A 19,024-nucleotide genomic window follows, 5' to 3' on the forward strand; every position below is an offset into this window, starting at 1 on the left:
CTTTAGGGCTGGGGAGGGGGGAGTCAGGGTGATGCAGAAGGCAGTGGGAAGAGAGGAAAGGGGGACTCAGTCAGGGAAGGCCTCCTGGAGGAGATGTGCCCTGAATAAGGCATTGAAGGCGGAAAGAGAAATTGTCTGTCGGACTTGAGGAAGGAGGGCATTCTAGGCTGGAGGGAGGACATTCATTCATTCATTCATTCAATCGTATTTATTGAGTGCTTACTGTGTGCAGAGCACTGTACTAAGCACTTGGGAAGTACAAGGGACATGGGTGAGGGGGTCAGTGGTGAGATGGGTGACATCGAGATATAGTGAGAAGGTTAGCATCAGGGGAGCGAAGTGTGCGGGCTGGGTTGTAGTAGAAGAATTGTGAGGTGAAGTAGGATGGGGCAAGGTGATTGACTGCTTTAAAGTCAACGGCGAGGAGATTTTGTTTGATGTGGAGGTGGATGGGCAACCACTGGAGGTTCTTGGGGAGTTGGGAAACGTACTGAAGTTCTTGTAGAAAACCAATTTGAGCAGCAGAGTGAAATACGGACTGGAATGGGGAGAGACAGGAGGCTGGGAGGTCAGCAAGGGGGCTGACGCAGTAATCCAGGCAGGGTAGAATGAGTGATTATATCATCGCGGTAGCAGTTTGGGTGCAGAGGAAACCGTGGATTTTAGTGATGTTGTGAAGGTAGAACCGACGGGATTTGGTGACAGATTGAATACGTGGGTTGCATGAGAGAGAGGAGTCAAGGATAACGGCAAGGTTATGGGCTTCTGTCCATTGGGTGAGTGTTGCGCAGACAGGGGCCAACTTTGGAGGCCTGAATCACTTGTCCCAGTTCAGAGCCAGAGCTAAGCAGCCCAATCAGCCTGCTGGCCTATTGGCAGCCTTATCGGCCTGCCTGCTTGATTGGCACCTTACCAGCCTATTCCAGCCCCAGGGTCCCCTGAGAAATCCCATCACAGCCCTCCGAGCCAGGGATAGCGGGCAATGGAGTGAGGAGACCAGAACTGAGCTCTTGGAACTTCAGAAAAGGGCCGGGAATATAGACATCAGGAGGCTGCTAAAGAGCCCCCGTTGCCGGCATCCAGACTTTCAGCCAAAATCCACTTCTGTGTGGGCTCTAAACACTGCAATTCATTCATTCATTCATTCATTCAATTGTATTTATTGAGTGCTTACTGTGTGCAGAGCACTGTACTAAGCGCTTGGGAAGTACAAGTTGGCAACATATAGAGATGGCCCCTACCCAACAGCGGGTGGAACTAGCTGTCTGCCCATCCCCTTTAGATCAGAGAGAAAGGGCACTGGTAGTACAGTGTTTTGCACATAGTAAGCGCTTAATAAATGCCATTGTACTATGATTATTACAAACAGACCCTTAAAGAACACAAGGGTTCTGATTTCTTTTATTGGCAAAAGCTATGTGTGGGCAGGATTTTAAGAAAACCTGGAATGGTGAAGTGACCAGAAGCCTGTCACCCCCTTCTCCCCCTGAGCTCCCTAAAAAACAAAAAAAAAATCCCAAAATGGTACTTGTTATGTACTTACTATATGCCCAGCACTGTTCTAAGCACTGGAGTAGTTACAAATTAATCAGATTGTACACACCTGTTCTGCATGGGGCTCACTGTCTAAGTAGGAAGGAGAGCAGTTTACATTTTACAGCTGAGGGAATTTAAGCACAGAGAAGTGAAGTGACTTGCCTAAGGTCACACAGCACCAAGTGGCAGAGCTGGGGGGTAAAACCCGGGTCCTCTGGCTCTCTTTATCTTTCCACTAGGCCACAGTACCACCCTCGCTCTCAGCCTGTTATTCTCGGCATCTTTGTGACACTTAGAACCTGAGGTCTCTAAGGAGTCAAGACTCCATTTCAGCCATCTTTGAAGAGAAAGCAGATCTGACGGTTTACAGCCTCCAGATCTGTAAGTGTGGGGTTTTTTGATCCTAGTGACCAGTCCCGTAATCAATCAGTGGTATTTATTGAGAGCTTACTGTGTGCAGAGCAGTGTACTAAGTGCTTAGGAAGCAACCTAGACTCATGGCATCCTCCAGGGTGGAGAGAGGCAGGGCCTTCCCAGACTGAGCCCCCTCCTTCCTCTCCCCCTCCCCACAGCACCTGTGTATATGTTTGTACAGATTTATTCCTCTATTTTACTTGTACATATTTACTCTTCGATTTCATTTATTTATTATGAAATTTATTGTTACTATTTCGTTTATTTCTATTTATTTTATTTTGTTAATATGTTCTGTTTTGTTGTCTGTCTCCCCCTTCTAGGCTGTGAGCCTGTTGTTGGGTAGGGACCATCTCTATATGTTGCCAACTTGTACTTCCCAAGCGCTTAGTCCAGTGTTCTGCACACAGTAAGCGCTCAATAAATACAACTGAATGAATGAATGAATGAGAGAGTCCCCATTTGAGTAATTATTTATTTCATTCATTCACTCATTCACTCAATCAGATTTATCAATAAACATATGTTGCCAATTTGTACTTCCCAAGCGCTTAGTACAGTGCTCTGCACATAGTAAGCGCTCAATAAATATGATTGATTGATGATTGAGTGCTTACTGTGCGCAGAACACTGTACTAAGTGCTTGGGAAGTACTAATCAGCAACATATAGAGACTGTCCCTACCTAACAATGGGCTCACAATCTAGAAGGGGGAGACAGACAACAAAACAAAACAAATAAGTAGACAGGTGTCAATCCATCAGAATTAATAGAATTATAGCTATATACACATCATTAATAAAATAGAGTAATAAATATGTACAAATATACACAAGTGCTGTGGGGAGGGGAAGGGGGTAGGGCGGGCGGGGCGATGGGGAGGGGAGGAGGAGGAGAGTAGTAATTTAGTAATAGTAATTAGTAGAAATTTATTTATTGAAGAAATAAACCCCATGGTGAGAGGAGAGCAAGGATGCCAAATAGAGGATTAAAGGGGTAGTTACCCTGGTGCCTGATGCAACTCCTCAGGAGCCAAAATCCCCAGTCCCAGCTCTGATCCTGCTAATGGCAACACCTTGATTTCATATACTGCCGAACAACATCTGACTTTCCCATCACCTAGGTCATCTTCATCTTCACAGCATCCTTGTGATGTGGAGAAATGCAGGTGTTGCCCCCCCCATTTTAGGGATGGGAAAGCTGAGGGACGGAGAGGTTTAGTGCCAATGGAACAGATCACGGTGGAAACCCACCAAGGGTTGTGCTAGCCCAAAGGGACTCATCTCCTGTCACCTAGTCAAGATTTGTGGCAAAACAGTGCTCCCTCCCCAAAAGCCTTGGAAATCGTGTGCCCCGCCCCTTCCCACTAAACAGACCCTACGAGTCTTTGCCATTTCAATGTTCTTGGCATCTTGCCTTCCCTCTGTCTATTGTGTTTCCTTCCCAGTCCAAACAGCTGAAATGGTTTTCATTCGCCTCCTGGCAGATGTCAAGAGGGAAAGGACAGAGTCTGCTCAAGATGAAAGAGCCCAAGGGGGTTTGCCCTGCTGTAACGTTTCCACAGCACACTCAAGATGACACTCTTCTCCCACTCCCTTCTGTAGCGCCCCGACTCGCTCCCTTTGCTCTACCAGCACTTAGAACAGTGCTCTGCACATAGTAAGTGCTTAACAAATGCCATCATTATTATTATTATTACCCCCTTCCCAGCCTCATGGCACTCATGCACATATCTGTCATTTACTTATTTGTATTGATGTCTGTCTTCCCCGCTCTCAGCTGTAAGCTCCTTGTGGGTAGGGAATGTGTCCATTTATTGTTGTATTGTACTCTCCCAAGCACTTAGTAATAATAATAATAACGATAATAATAATAATGGTATTTGTTCAGCACTTACTATGTGCTAGGGAAAATACTTCGTCGCCTTTTTTTGAGGAAGGAACAAGAAAGGTGTTTCGATTAGCTCATCCCTACTACATTTTCGTAGTTTTGTTGTTGTTTTTTAGGCAGAATTTGGACATCTACCCCTACATTTTTCCTGAGCAGTTGTGATCATGGCTAGTTAGACTGGTCCTTTCCCCTTAGAGATAGCATTTGGGAGGGCATCCACTCTACTCTGGCTTGCTTAGGATAGTTTTTGTTTGTTTGTTTTTTCAAGCACATTTTGCCATGGACAGGGTTAGGAGCTCGTTTTCCTCATTCACAGTTAGGTGTCTCACAAGATGTTTGCATGCAGTCCACGACACTACAGGGATCTTCCAAGTGTGTACAATTATGTTAAGTTTTTTGAAGAGCTTTTTTGTGTACTTTTAGAAGCAGGAAAAGTGAAGAAAAAATTAACTAAAGCAATAACATAGAATTAAAGGAAACCTGGTTAAGGATCATAACAGAAGAGACTGTTAGCCCGTTGTTGGGTAGGAACTGTCTCTATTTGTTGCCGGCTTGTACTTCCCAAGTGCTTAGTACAGTGCTCCGCACACAGTAAGTGCTCAATAAATACGATTGAATGAACGAACGTGGCTGAACCTTCACAGCCAGAGATTGGTACAGAAAGTGAGCTGATGTCTGAAGGAATAGACACCTTCTTCCATCGTATTGACTCCACTGAGATATTCGATCACCCTTGCCACAAAAGAGCAAAATTTATTGGCAGATACCTTATGGGGGACCTACTAGTTGAAGGATCTTTTGGCAAAGTAAAGGAGGTCCTGGATTCAGAAACACTTTGCAGGAGAGCAGACAAACTTCTCAAAAAGAAGAAATTACAATGAATCCCTAATGGGGAGGCCAACGTTAAAAAGGTAATTCTGCTACTGAGAAGACTACAACACAAAAATATCATTCAGCTTGTAGATGTATTGTATAATCAGGAGAAACAGAATATTTACATAATAATGGAATACTGTGTGTGCCGGATGCAGGAGATGCTGGACAGCATCCCATTCAATCATATTAATTGAGCATTTGCTGTGTGCAGAGCACTGTACTAAGTGCTTGGGAAGTACAAGTTAGCAACATATAGAGACGGTCCCAGAGAAAAGACTTCCAGTCTATCAAGCTCATGGGTACTTTCGCCATCTTATTGATGGATTAGGATATTTGCACAGTCAAGGCATTCATTCATCCATTCAGTCATATTTATTGAGCACTTACTGTGTGCAGAGCACTGTACTAAGCACTTGGGAAGTACAAATTGGCAACATATAGAGACAGTCTCTACCCAATAACGGGCTCACAGTCTAGAAGGGGGAGAAAGACAACAAGTAGACAGGTGTCAATACCATCAGAATAAATAAAATTATAGCTATATACACATTAATAAATTAAATATATTAAATATGTAGAAGAGTAATAAATATGTACAAATATATACAAGTGCTGTGGGGAGGGGAAGGGGTGGGGGGAGATGGGGAACGGAGGAGGAGGAGAGGAAAAGGAGTGCTCAGTCTGGGAAGGCCTCCTGGAGGAGGTGAGGTCTCAATAGGGCTTTGAAGGGAGGACTAGAGCTAGTTTGGCAGACGTGTGGAGGGAGGGCATTCCAGGCCAGAGGAAGGATGTGGGCCAGAGGTTGACGGCGGGACAGGTGAGAACAAGGCCCAGTGAGGAGGTTAGTGGGAGAGGAGAGGAGGGTGTGGGCTGGGCTGGAGAAGGCAGGAAGGGAGGTGAGGTAGGAGGGGGTGAGGGGATGGACAACCTTGAAGCTGAGAGTGAGGAGTTTTTGCTTGATTCAAAGGTTGACAGGCAACCACTGGATATTTTTGAGGAGGAATTGACATGCCCAGAGCATTTCTGTAGAAAGATAACCCAGGCAGCAGAGTGAAGTATAGACTGAAGTGGGGATAGACAGGAGGATGGGAGATCAGAGAGGAGGTTGATGCAGTAATCCTGTCGGGATAGGATGAGAGACTGAACCAGCAAGGTAGCTGTTTGGATGGAGAGGAAAGGGCGGATCTTGCCGATGTTGTGGAGGTGAGACCGGCAGGTTTTGGTGATGGATTGGATGTGTGGGGTAAATGAGAACAGAGTCGAGGACGACACCAAGGTTGCGAGCTGGTGAGACGGGAAGGATGGTAGTGCCATTTACAGTGACGGGAAAGTCAGGGAGAGGGCAGGGAATGGGAGGGAAGATAATCAATCAATCAATCATATTTATTGAGTGCTGACTGTGTTCAGAGCACTGTACTAAGTGCTTGGGAAGTACAAGTTGGCAACATATAGAGACAGTCCCTACCCAACAGTGGGCTCACAGTCTAGAAGGGGGAGACAGAGAACAAAACTAAACATATTAACAAAATAAAATAAATAGAATAGATATATACAAGTAAAATAAATAAATAGAGTAATAAATATTTACAAACATATATACATATATACAGGTGCTGTAGGGAAGGGAAGGAGGTAAGACGGGGGGATGGAGAGAGGGATCAGGGGGAGAGGAAGGAGGGGGCTCAGTCTGGGAAGACCTCCTGGAGGAGGTCAGCTCTCAGTAGGGCCTTGAAGGGAGGAAGAGAGCTAGCTTGGCGGAGGGGCAGAGTGAGGGCATTCCAGGCCCGGGGGATGACGTGGGCCGGGGGTCAATGGCGGGACAGGCGAGAACGAGGTACGGTGAGGAGATTAACGGCAGAGGAGCGGAGGGTGCGGGCTGGGCTGGAGAAGGAGAGAAGGGAGGTGAGGTAGGAGGGGGCGAGGGGATGGACAGCCTTGAAGCCCAGGGTGAGGAGTTTCTGCCTGATGTGCAGATTGATTGGTAGCCACTGGAGATTTTTGAGGAGGGGAGTAACATGTCCAGAGCGTTTCTGGACAAAGACAATCCGGGCAGCAGCATGAAGTATGGATTGAAGTGGGGAGAGAACACGAGGATGGGAGATCAGAGAGAAGGCTGATGCAGTAATCCAGACGGGATAGGATGAGAGTTTGAACAAGCAGGGTAGTTGTTTGGATGGAGAGGAAAGGGTGGATCTTGGCAATGTTGCAGAGCTGAGACCGGCAGGTTTTGGTGACAGCTTGGATGTGAGGGGTGAATGAGAGAGCGGAGTCGAGGATGACACCAAGGTTGCAGGCTTGTGAGACGGGAAGGATGGTAGTGCCATCAACAGTGATGGGAAAGTCAGGGAGAGGGCAGGGTTTGGGAGGGAAGACAAGGAGTTCAGTCTTGGACATGTCGAGTTTTAGGTGGTGGGCAGACATCCAGATGGAGATGTCCTGAAGGCAGGAGGAGATGCGAGCCTGGAGGGAGGGGGAGAGAGCAGGGGCAGAATGTAGATTTGGGTGTCAACAGCGTAGAGGTGATAGTTGAAGCCATGGGACCAAATGAGGTCACCAAGGGAGTGAGTGTAGATCGAGAGCAGAAGGGGACCAATCACTGAACCTTGGGGAACTCCCACCATAAGGCAATGGGAGGGGGAGGAGGAGCCTGCAAAAGAGACTGAGAATGAATGACAGGAGAGATAAGAGGAGAACCAGGAGAGGACGGAGTCTGTGAAGCCAAGGTCGGATAGCGTGTTGAGGAGAAGGGGGTGGTCCACAGTGTCGAAGGCAGCTGAGAGGTCGAGGAGGATTAGGATAGAGTATGAGCCATTGGATTTGGCAAGCAGGAGGTCATTAGTGACCTTTGATAGGGCAGTTTCCATGGAATGTAGGGGACGGAAGCCAGACTGGAGGGGGTCGAGGAGAGAGTTGGTGTTGAGGAATTCGAGGCAGTACATGTAGACGACTCATTCAAGGAGTTTGGAAAGGAATGGTAGAAGGGAGATGGGGCGATAACTAGAAGGTGAGGTGGGGTCAAGAGAGGGTTTTTTTAGGATGGGAGAGACATGGGCATGTTTGAAGGCAGAGGGGAAGGAACCAGTGGAGAGTGAGCGGTTGAAGATGGAAGTTAAGGAGGGGAGAAGGGACGGAGGGAGAGATTTCATGAGATGAGAGGGAATGGGGTCAGAAGCACAGGTGGCCGGAGTAGCACATGAGAGGAGGGAGAAGTGCTCCTCTGAGGATACTGCTGGGAAGGATGGGAGAGTAGCAGAGTGTTGAAAGCCAGGGGGTTGGAGAAGGGGGGGAGTAACTTTGGGGAGGTCGGACCTGATGGATTTAATTTTGTTAATGAAGTAGGAGGCCAGATCGTTGGGGGTGAGGGAAGGAGGAGGGGGAGGAACCGGGGGCCTGAGAAGAGAGTTGAATGTATGGAAGAGCTGGCGGGGGTGATGGGCATGGGTGTCAATAAGGGAGGAGAAATAGTTTTGTCTGGCAGAGGAGAGGGCTGAGTTAAGGCAGGAAAGGATAAAGCTGAAGTGAACGAGGTTGGCATGGTGTTTAGACTTTCGCCAGCAGCATTTGGCAGCTCGAGCATGAGAGCGAAGGAGGCAGACAGTGGCAGTGATCCAGGGCTGTGGGTTAGTGGTACGAGAGCGGCGAAGGGAAAGGGGAGCGAGTGAGTCTAGCTGAGTAGAAAGGGTACAGTTGAGAGCAGTAATCTGATCATCAAGACTGGGTGGAGAGGAGAGGGAGGCAAGGTGGGGTGTGAGGCGCTCCGAAAGATGGATGGGGTCAAGAGAGCAGAGATCTCTGTGAGGGAGTAATATGGATTTACAGGGAAAAGGAGTGTGAGAGGAAGCAGGTGAGGAGATTATGATCAGAGAGAGGGATTTCCTAGTTGGTGAGGGTGGACACAGTGCAGCGGTAGGAGATGATGAGGTCGAGGGTATGACCAAGTTGGTGAGTGGGTGAGGTGAGGTGGAGCAAGAGGTTGGCAGCGTCAAGGAGAGATAGAAGGCGGGCGGCAGAGGAGTCATCAGGGATATCCATGTGGATGTTGAAGTCTCCGAGAATCAGAGTGGGCGTGGAAAAGGAGAGAAGGAAGGTGAAGAAGGGGTCAAAATCGTTAAAGATAAGGAGTTCAGTCTTCGACATGTTGAGCTTTAGGTGGCGGGCAGACATCCAGATGGAGATGTCCTGAAGGCAGGAGGAGATACAAGCCTGTAGGGAGGGAGAGAGAACAGGGGAGTAGATGTAGATTTAGGTGTCATCAGTATAGTGATGATAGTTGAAGCAGAGGGAGTGAATGAGTTCACCAAGGGAGTGAGTGTAGATAGAGAACAGAAGGGGACCAAGAACTGACCCTTGAGGAACCCCTACAGTAAGGGGATGGGAGGCGGAGGAGGAGCCCACAAAGGAGACTGAGAATGAATGCCTGGAGAGATGAGGAGAACCAAGAGAGGATGGAGTTTGTGAAATCAAGGTTGGATAGTGTGTTGAGGAGAATGGGGTGGTCCACAGTGTTGAAGGCAGCTGAGAGGTTGAGGAGGATTAGGATACAGTAGGATCCATTAGATTTGGCAAGAAGGAGGTTATTGGTGACCTTTGAGAGGGCAGTTTCAGTGGAGTGTAGGGGACAGAAGCCAGATTGGAGGGGGTCTAAGCGAGAGTTGGAGTTGAGGAATTCGAGGCAGTGAGTGTAGATGACTCGTTCTAGGAATTTGGAAAGGAAGGGTAGGAGGGAGATAGGGTGATAACTAGAAGGGGCAGTGGAGTAAATAGAGGGTTTTTTAGGATGGGGGAGACATGGGCATGCTTGAAGGCATCATACACAAGGGTATTAAACCAGGGAACCTCCTCCTAACAACCAATGGGAATGTTAAAAATTTCTGATTTAGGTGTAGCAGAGGCATTGAACCCATCCATTGAAGATGACACCTGTCGAACTAGCCAAGGGTCACCAGCATTTCAGCCACCTGAACTAGCCAATGGCCTAGAGACCTTTTCAGGTTTTAAAATGGACATCTGGTCAGCTGGAGTCACATTGGACAACATCACAACAGGTTCATATCCATTTGAAGGAGAAAACATCTACAAGTTATTTGAAAACATTGGCAGAGGGGATTATACAATTCCTGAGGATTGTGAGCTTCTGCTCTCTGACCTGCTCAAGGATTTGCTTGAATGTGAACCAGTCAAGAGGCTTTCAATACAGCAGATATGACAGCACGAGAGGTTGCCCTGCACTACTGTACACGGTAAGTGCTCAATAAATACGATTGACTGAATGAATGAACTACTGGAAAAGAAAACAAAAAGCCTCAGCCCTCTCCCTAATGCAGCATCATGGAATCCCTCCCTCTGCACTACCCATTCCCCAACTTCACAGCACTTCATCAATCATATTTATTGAGCGCTTACTATGTGCAGAGCACTGTACTAAGCGCTTGGGAAGTACAAATTGGCAACGTATAGAGACAGTCCCTACCCAACAGTGGGCTCACAGTCTAAAAGGGGGAGACAGAGAACAAAAACAAAACCAAACATATTAACAAAATAAAATAAATAGAATAGATATGTACAAGTAAAATAAATAAATAAATAAATAGAGTAATAAATATGTACAAACATATATACATATATACAGGTGCTGTGGGGAAGGGAAGGAGGTAAGATGTGGGGGATGGAGAGGGGGACGAGGGGGAGAGGAAGGAAGGGGCTCAGTGTGGGAAGGCCTCCTGGAGGAGGTGAGCTCTCAGCAGGGCCTTGAAGGGAGGAAGAGAGCTAGCTTGGCGGATGGGCAGAGGGAGTGCATTCCAGGCCCAGGGGATGACATGCACTTGCATATACATGTACATATTTATTATTGTATTGATTTTATTAATAATGTATATATAGAAGCAGCATGGCTCAGTGTAAAGAGCCCGGGCTTGGGAGTCAGAGGTCATGGGTTCTAATCCTGGCTCCGCCACTTCTCAGCTGTGTGACTTTGGGCAATTCATTTAACTTCTCTGGGCCTCAGTTACCTCATCTGGAAAATGGGGAATGAGACTGCGAGCCCCACGTGGGACAACCTGATAAAGTTGTATCTCCCCCAGCACTTAGAACAGTGCTTGGCACACATTAAACACTTAACAAATACCATTATTATTATTATCTATTATTATATTTATTTATTTTGATCAATCAATCAATCAATCGTATTTATTGAGCGCTTACTATGTGCAGAGCACTGTACTAAGTGCTTGGGAAGTACAAATTGGCAACACATAGAGACAGTCCCTACCCAACAGTGGGCTCACAGTCTAAAAGGGGGAGACAGAGAACAGAACCAAACATACCAACAGAATAAAATAAATAGGATAGAAATGTACAAGTAAAATAAATAAATAAATAAATAAATAAATAGAGTAATAAATATGTACAACCATATTTGATGCTATTGATGCCTATATACTTTTGTTTTGTTGACTGTCTTCCCCTTCTAGACTGTGAGCTTGTTGTTAGGTAGGGATTGTCTCTATCTGTTTCCAAATTGTACTTTCCAAGCGCTTAGTACAGTGCTCTGCACACAGTAAGTGCTCAGTAAATGTGATTGAATGAAAGAATGTGCGAGGCATTTTACCAAGCACTGGGATGGATACAAGCAAATAGGGTTGGACACTGTCCCTGTCCCATGTGGGGCTCACAGTCTCAATCCCCATTTTACAGATGAGGTAACTGAGGCACAGAGAGGTAAAGTGACTTGCCCAAGATCACACAGCAGACAGGTTGTGGAGCCAAAATTAAAATCCATGACCTTCTGATTCCCAGTCCTGTACTCTATTCACTACAGCATGCCGCTTAGTGCTCCGCATTCATTCATTCATTCATTCAATCAATCATATTTATTGAGCGCTTACTGTGTGCAGAGCACTGTACTAAGCGCTTGGAAAGTACAATTCGGCAACAGATAGAGACAATCCCTACCCAACAATGGGCTCACAGAGTAAGCACTCAATAAATACGATTGAATGAATGAGCAAATGACAAACCACTAAAATTAGATCTGTCATGGTATCCAAACAGCTGGTCACTCAAAAATGTCCCATGCATATTAAGCCAAAAAGGCAGAATTTACATTCATTCAACAAATCCATGGTATTGTGCTCAGTGCTCCCACTGTAATAAGCTCTTGGGAGAATAGAACAGAGTAACGATTCCTGTCCTCAAGGGGCTTACCATCTAGATTAATAGTATTAATAATATTAACAATGTAACAAAATCATATATTCATTCAATTGTATTTATTGAGTGCTTACTGTGTGCAGAGCACTGTATATTAATAGTATACAACCATTGTTACAAAATTATTATTAACAATAATGACATGTGGTATTTATTAAGCACTCCTTATGTATTAAGCACTGTTCCATCAGATCAGACAAGTCACAGTCCCACATGGGGATCACAGTCTAAGGGGAAGATAGACCAGGTATTTCAATCCCATTTTGCAGAGGAGGAAACTGAGGATCATTAAAGTTAAGGGACTCGTCCAAGGTCACACGGCAGGTAAGTGGTGGATCGGGGATTAGAACCCACTTTAAATTTGAAAAATAATGCAAAGATGGCTGATGGCTTGGGTATTCCATTGTTCCTCCCTAATTTCTCCAAGGTTCGAGTCTGTAGAAATCCAGAATTGAAGTGGGTTGCTGTACTGGGCTTGTGGAAGCAGCGTGGCTAGGTGGAAAGAGCCCAGGCTTGGGAGTCAGAGGTCATGGGTTCTAATCCTGACTCTTCCACTTGTTGGCTGTGTGACCTTGGGCAAGTCACTTAACTTCGCTGTGCCTCAGTTACCTCATCTGTAAAATGGGAATGAAAACTGTGAGCCCCATGTGGGACAACCTGATTACATTGTATCATCCCCCCTAGTGCTTAGAACAGTGCTTGGCACATAGTAAGTGCTTAACAAATACCAACACTATTATTATTATTATTATTATTATTATTATTATTATTATTATTATCCTATAAGAAATTCATGCTATGGACCTCACAAGGCTTCACCGTGAAAAGAGAAGCAGCATGGTTTAGCACAGTCCTGGAAGTCAGAATGATCTGGGCTCTAATCCCGGCTCTGCCACTTGTCTTCTGTGTAGCCTTGGGCACATCACTTCACTTCTCTGGGCCTCAGTTCCCTTATCTGTAAAATGGAGATTAAGACTGTGAGCCCCACATGGGACATGCACTGGGCCCCATCTGATTAGCAGAGAAGCAGAATGGCTCAATGGAAAGAGCCCGGGCTTTGGAGTCAGAGGTCATGGGTTCAAATTTCGGCTCCACCAATTGTCAGCTGTGTGACTTTGGGCAAGTCACTTCACTTCTCTGTGCCTCAGGTAACTCATCTGGAAAATGGGGATTAAGACTGTGAGCCCCCAGTGGGACGTCCTGTTCATTTTATAATCTCCCCAGTGCCTAGAACAGTGATTTGCACATAGTAAGTGCTTAATAAATGCTATCATCATTATTATTATTATCTTGTATCTACCGTAGTGTTTAGTACTAAGCCTGGCATATAGTAAACTCTAAATACCATAACAAAATATGGTCCAGAACTTGAGTTAAGTGCATGTGTATCAGGGTGGGAGTTACCTTCCAGGCAAAGGGGCATCACTCATTGATTAATCATCAGCTTTAGTGCCCAGAGAAATCACAGTAAACAGTGACCACCCTCCAGGAGCTCACAGCCAAACAGGAGAGACTCAAACGTTCAGCGAGCACTAACCGTTTTTGAAAGATCTTCTAACTCTTTCAAGATCTTGCAGTTCACTTGCCATCATTTGCCTTTCTGAGGCCGAATTCGAGGGGTAATACAAAACCTGACAAAATAAAAGAATACACCAAAGAATATAATGCTGGTTTTTATGAAAGAACGGGAACGCACGAAAGAAAAAAAAAGGATTAAAAGGCAAAACAGCATTTCCAAAAAACCTTCAAAAAGACTCTTACCTGCATCCCCCATCCTTTCTACTCGACACAAACCAACATTGCCATTCAGTGTAGTTTCCTAAAAGCTATTTTATTTCAAAAGCAAAGCGTTTCTGTGCCTTTCACTTTTCTGTAATCACACTTTTTCCTCGTCTCTGCTCATCTTGTCATCTGTGAGGCAGTAGCTAGAGCTGTGATCTTCATCTTTTGAATCAATGTGATGGTCACACTCCCCTGTGAGTTGTTATTGTTAAGTTTTTAAGTGCTACCCTAGGTCCAGAGGAGGACAGCCCCCGAACAGATTCGATTTTCTTTCTGAATTTCAGTGACCAGGAATCTCGACTAGCCAACAGGGTCTAAAGATGCATCATTTTTGTTGTAGCTCAAGTACTATCAGTGGCATCTGAACTAATCTATTTATCCAGATGTCTGTGGCTGGAAAAAAAATCACATTAGCATTTTGGGGGGTTTGGACAACCAGTGTAGCCTAGGGGAAAGAGCGTAGTAAACGTTCAATAAATATGATCAAATAAATGAACAAACACGGGCCTGGCTGGGTGTTAGGAGATCTGGGTTCTATGCCAGCTCTGCCACTTGTCTATTAGATGGCCTATTAGATGATTAACTAGCTACTTTAATCCACATCTGTAAAATGGGGATTAAAATACCTGTCCTTGTTAGTCTTAGATTGGGAGCCCAAAATGTGACAGGCACTATCTCTGAATTGCTTGTGCAATCAATCAATCGTATTTATTGAGCACTTACTGTGTGCAGAGCACTGTACTAAGCGCTTGGGAAGTACAAGTTGGCAACATATAGAGACAGTCACTACCCAACAGTGGGCTCACAGTCTAGAAGGGGGAGACAGAGAACAAAACCAAACATACTAACAAAATAAAATAAATAGAATAGATATGTAAGCTCGTTGTGGGCAGGGAACACATCTACCAACTCGGTTATAGTGAACTTTCACAAGCGCTTAGTACAGTGCTCTGCACACAGTATGTGCTCAACAATTACGTTCGATTGAATGATCTACCCCAGGTCTTGGCACAGAACGTGGCACAAAGTCCATAACAACTTTAGCAAAGTTATTATTATTGTTTCCTATCAGCATTTGAATTAATAGATATTCATTATATAAACTCTGAAAGGGAAACAAATTACAGCATTCTGTGGTTCGACAGTTTATGCTCCTGATTAATTAATTGTTCACTTATATGTATGTAAAACGCTTCCTCCTTACTGAATTTTGTAATTTGGGAGGTTTGGGTAAGAGAAACTTGGTTGAATTTAGGACCTATTCTATTATTTACTTCAGCCATAAGACTGCACTGAATGCTCAGTGAAATTGGCATTGACTTTGAGGAACGAAGAAATAGGCTTGAAGGAAATGTGACATTGTACTCCCCCAAGCACTTAATACAGAGGGGTCCTCATCTAATAATAATAATATAATGATAATAATGGCATTTATTAAGTGCTTACTATGTGCAAAGCACTGTTCTAAGGTCTGGGGAGGTTACAAGGTGATCAGGTTGTCCCACGGGGGGCTCACAGTTTTAATCCCCATTTTACAGAAGAGGTAACTGAGGCACAGAGAAGTGAAGTGACTTGCCCAAGGTCACACAGCTGGCAATTGGCAGAGCCGGGATTAGAACCCATGACATCTGACTCCCAAGCCTGTGCTCTTTCCACTGAGCCACGCTGCTTCTTATCCCACTCCTCCAGTCTGAGTAGGAAAAGAGGAGGTGTTGGCTTCCTTCTCTTGCCCCAATGCCACTTTCGCATCATCCCACCTCCCCCATCCCTTCCTTTCCCTTCCTTTGAAGTCCATATAATAATAATGATGATAATAATAATAATAATAACAACAATAATAATAATAATAATAGCATTTATTAAGTGCTTACTATGTGCAAAGCACTGTTCTAAGCGCTGGGGAGATTACAAGGTGATCAGGTTGTCCCATGGGGGGCTCACAGTCTTAATCCCCATTTTACAGATGAGGTAACTGAGGCACAGAGAAGTTAAGTGACTCGCCCAAAGTCACACAGCTGACAATTGGCAGAGCCGGAATTTGAACCCATGACCTCTGACTCCAAAGCCCAGGCTCTTTCCTACTGAGCCACGCTGATAGCATTTATTAAGCACTTACTATGTGCAAAGTACTGTTCTAAGTGCTGGGGAGGTTAGAAGGTGATCAGGTTGTCCCACGGGGGGCTCACAGTCTTAATCCCCATTTCACAGATGAGGGAACTGAGGCCCAGAGAAGGGAAGTGACTTGTCCAAAGTCACAGAGCTGACAAGTGGAGGAGCTGGGATTTGAACCCATGACCTCTGACTCCAAAGCCTGGGCTCTTTCCACTGAGCCACGCTGCTTTTCTAAGCCATATCATCCGCCTCTACTACCCCCTCCAGATTCTAGTAACGGTCGTCTACCTGCCCCCATATCCCACCTCCAACTTCTTTAGCCATTTTGATCCCTTTATGGAATTCCTTCTCTCTCCATGCTTGTGTAGATCCTTGGAAACTTCGATATCCGCATAGAGGTTCCTGATGACCCTTCTGCCACCCGCCTTCCCTCCTGCTTCACCAACCTCACCTGTTCACCAACCTGGAGAGACACTTGATCTCATCATCCCTAGTCCGTGCTGCTAGGAGAAGCAGCATGGGCCAGTGGATAGCGCACAGGCCTGCGAGTCAGAAGGTTATGGGTTCTAATCCTGGCTCCGCCACTTGTCTGCCGTGTGACTTTGGACAAGTCACTTTACTTCTCTGGGCCTCAGTACCTTCATCTGTAAAATGGGGATTGAGACTATGGGCCCCAGATGGGACTGGGACTGTGTCCAATCTAATTGGTTTGTATCTACCCAGCGCTTAGTACGGTGCCTGGCCCATAGAAGCACTTAACAAATGCCACAATTATTATTAGCCGCTGCACTATCTTTACAGAAGCAGCGTGACTCAGTGGAAAGAGCCCGGGCTTTGGAGTCAGAGGTCATGGGTTCAAATCCTGGCTCCGCCAATTGTCAGCTGGGTGACCTTGGGCAAGTCACTTCACTTCTCTGTGTCTCAGTTACCTCATCTGTAAAATGGGGATGAAGACTGTGAGCCACCTGTGGGACAACCTGATCACCTTACAACCTCCCCAGGGCTTAGAACAGTGCTTTGCACATAGTAAGCACTTAATAAATGCCATCATCATCATCATCATTTACCCTCATCAACTCTGAAATCCCTCTATCTGATCACAACCTCCTCAACTTGCCTCCTCTCCCACACACTTCCTCCCCATAAATCTGTACTATTTCCTCTCAGATACCTCTGACTTTTTGATCCTATCCAATTTTCTCAACACGTCATGTCCCACTTAGGTTCCATACCCAAACTACCTTCCCTTGATGACCAAACTGATGCTCTCAACACCACCCTCTCTACTGAACTCAACTCACTCGTTCCCCTATCCCTTCGTCTATCTCATACCACTAACCCACAGCCTGGTAAGCAGTTAGTACAGTGCTCTGCACACAGTAAGCGTTCAATAAATACAATTAAATGAATGAATGAATCACCTGCACAGTCTGCCCCCCTTAGCTCTTGTGCTCAAGCCATAGAACGCTGCTCTTGGAAATATAAATATCAGGCCGACTTATTTCACTTGAAGTTTATTCTCGCATGCTTTAACTATGTCCTCTCCTGAAAATCTAAATATCAGGCCGACTTTTTCCACTTAAAGTTTATTCTTGCGTGCTTTAACTCTGTCCTCTCCTTTGCCAGACAAAATTATTTCTTCATTTTATTGACATGCTCACCACCTCATCAGTTGTTCCAGACACGGAACTTCCACCTCAGGCCTCCTGCCCTCCTTCGTCCCCCATCCCGTGCCCACAATGATCTGGCCGCCAACTTTATTTAGAAAGTTGACACTGTCCAGCGTCTTTCCCTAAAATCTCCCCTGCATTTCCTCAGTCCTTACCCACTCTGTCCTTACCCACCCTTGCCCCCTCTTCAACTCTCCCATCTTTCCCAGCAGTATTTCTAGAGGAGATCTTCTGCCTCCTCCTAAAAGCCACCCCCTCCAGCTGCACATCCAACCCGAGAGTGTTCACTCTCCAATGGCTTCTTCCCCACTTCCTTTAAAGATGTCCATGTCCCCCCAGCCTCAAAAACCCTCCCTTGACTCCATGGCTCCCTCCAGTTATCGCCCCATCTCCTTCCTACCATTCCTCTCCAAACTCCTTGAGAAAGTTTTCAACATGTGCTGTCTCAAATTCCTCCAATTCTCTCCTTTACCCCCTCCAATCTGGTTTTTGCCCCCTTCGCTCCATAGAAACCACCCTCTCAAATGCCACTAATGATCTCCTTCTTACCAAATCCAGTGGCCTCTACTCCATCCTAATCCTTCTCGACCTCTCAGCTGCCTTTGTCACTGTCGACCACCCCCTTCTTCTGAAAACATTATCCAACCCTGGCTCCACTGACACACTCCTCTCATCTCTCTGGCCATTAATGCTCAGTTTCCTTTGCTGGCTCCTCCTCCCCCTCCCATCCCCTTACTGTAGGGGTTCCTCAAGGGTCAGTTCTTGGTCCCCTTCTGTTCTCTATCTACACTCACTCCCTTGGAGAACTCATTCACTCCCACGGCTTCAACTACCACCTCTATTTGGATGATCCCCAAATCTACATCTCCAGCCCTGATCTCTCTCCCTCTCTCCAGTCTCACATTTCCTCTTGCCTTCAGGACATCTCCACTCGGATGTCCTCCTGTCACCTCACCACGTCAACATGTCCAAAACAGAACTCCTTATCTTCACACCCAAACCCTGCCCTCCCCCTGACTTTCCCATCACTGCAGACAGCACCAATCAATCAATCAATCATATTTATTGAGCGCTTACTGTGTGCTGAGCACTGTACTAAGCGCTTGGGAAGTACAAGTTGGCAACATATAGAGACAGTCCCTACCCAACAGTGGGCTCACAGTATCCCTCCCGTCTCACAAGCCTGAAACCTTGGCACGATCCTTGACTCTTCTCTTTCATTCAGCCCACATATTCAATCTATCACTAAATCCTATTGGCTCAACCTTCACGACATCACTAAAATCTGCCTTTCCTTCTCCATCCAAACTACTACCAGGTTACTCCAATCACTTTATCTATCCCATCTTGATTACTGTATCAGCCTCCTTGCTGAGCTCTCTCCCCACCCCAGGCAATACTTCACTGCTGTTCCAATTTTTTTTTACAAAATAGTTCTGGACGTGTCTCCCCACTCCTCAAAAAACTCCAGTGGTTGTTGTATCAAACAAAAACTCCTCACTGTGTCTTTAGAGCACTACTCTCCTTCTCCCACC

At 45.8% G+C, this 19,024-nt stretch overlaps 1 pseudogene; it reads left to right on the forward strand.

The window, feature by feature from the left end:
- The first annotated feature begins 291 nt into the window (after positions 1 to 291).
- LOC119943995 lies at positions 292 to 16,298 on the forward strand (annotated as a pseudogene).
- Positions 16,299 to 19,024: the final 2,726 nt, after the last annotated feature.

Source organism: Tachyglossus aculeatus, chromosome 2 (genome assembly GCF_015852505.1).
Source record: "Tachyglossus aculeatus isolate mTacAcu1 chromosome 2, mTacAcu1.pri, whole genome shotgun sequence".
Taxonomy (NCBI): domain Eukaryota; kingdom Metazoa; phylum Chordata; class Mammalia; order Monotremata; family Tachyglossidae; genus Tachyglossus; species Tachyglossus aculeatus.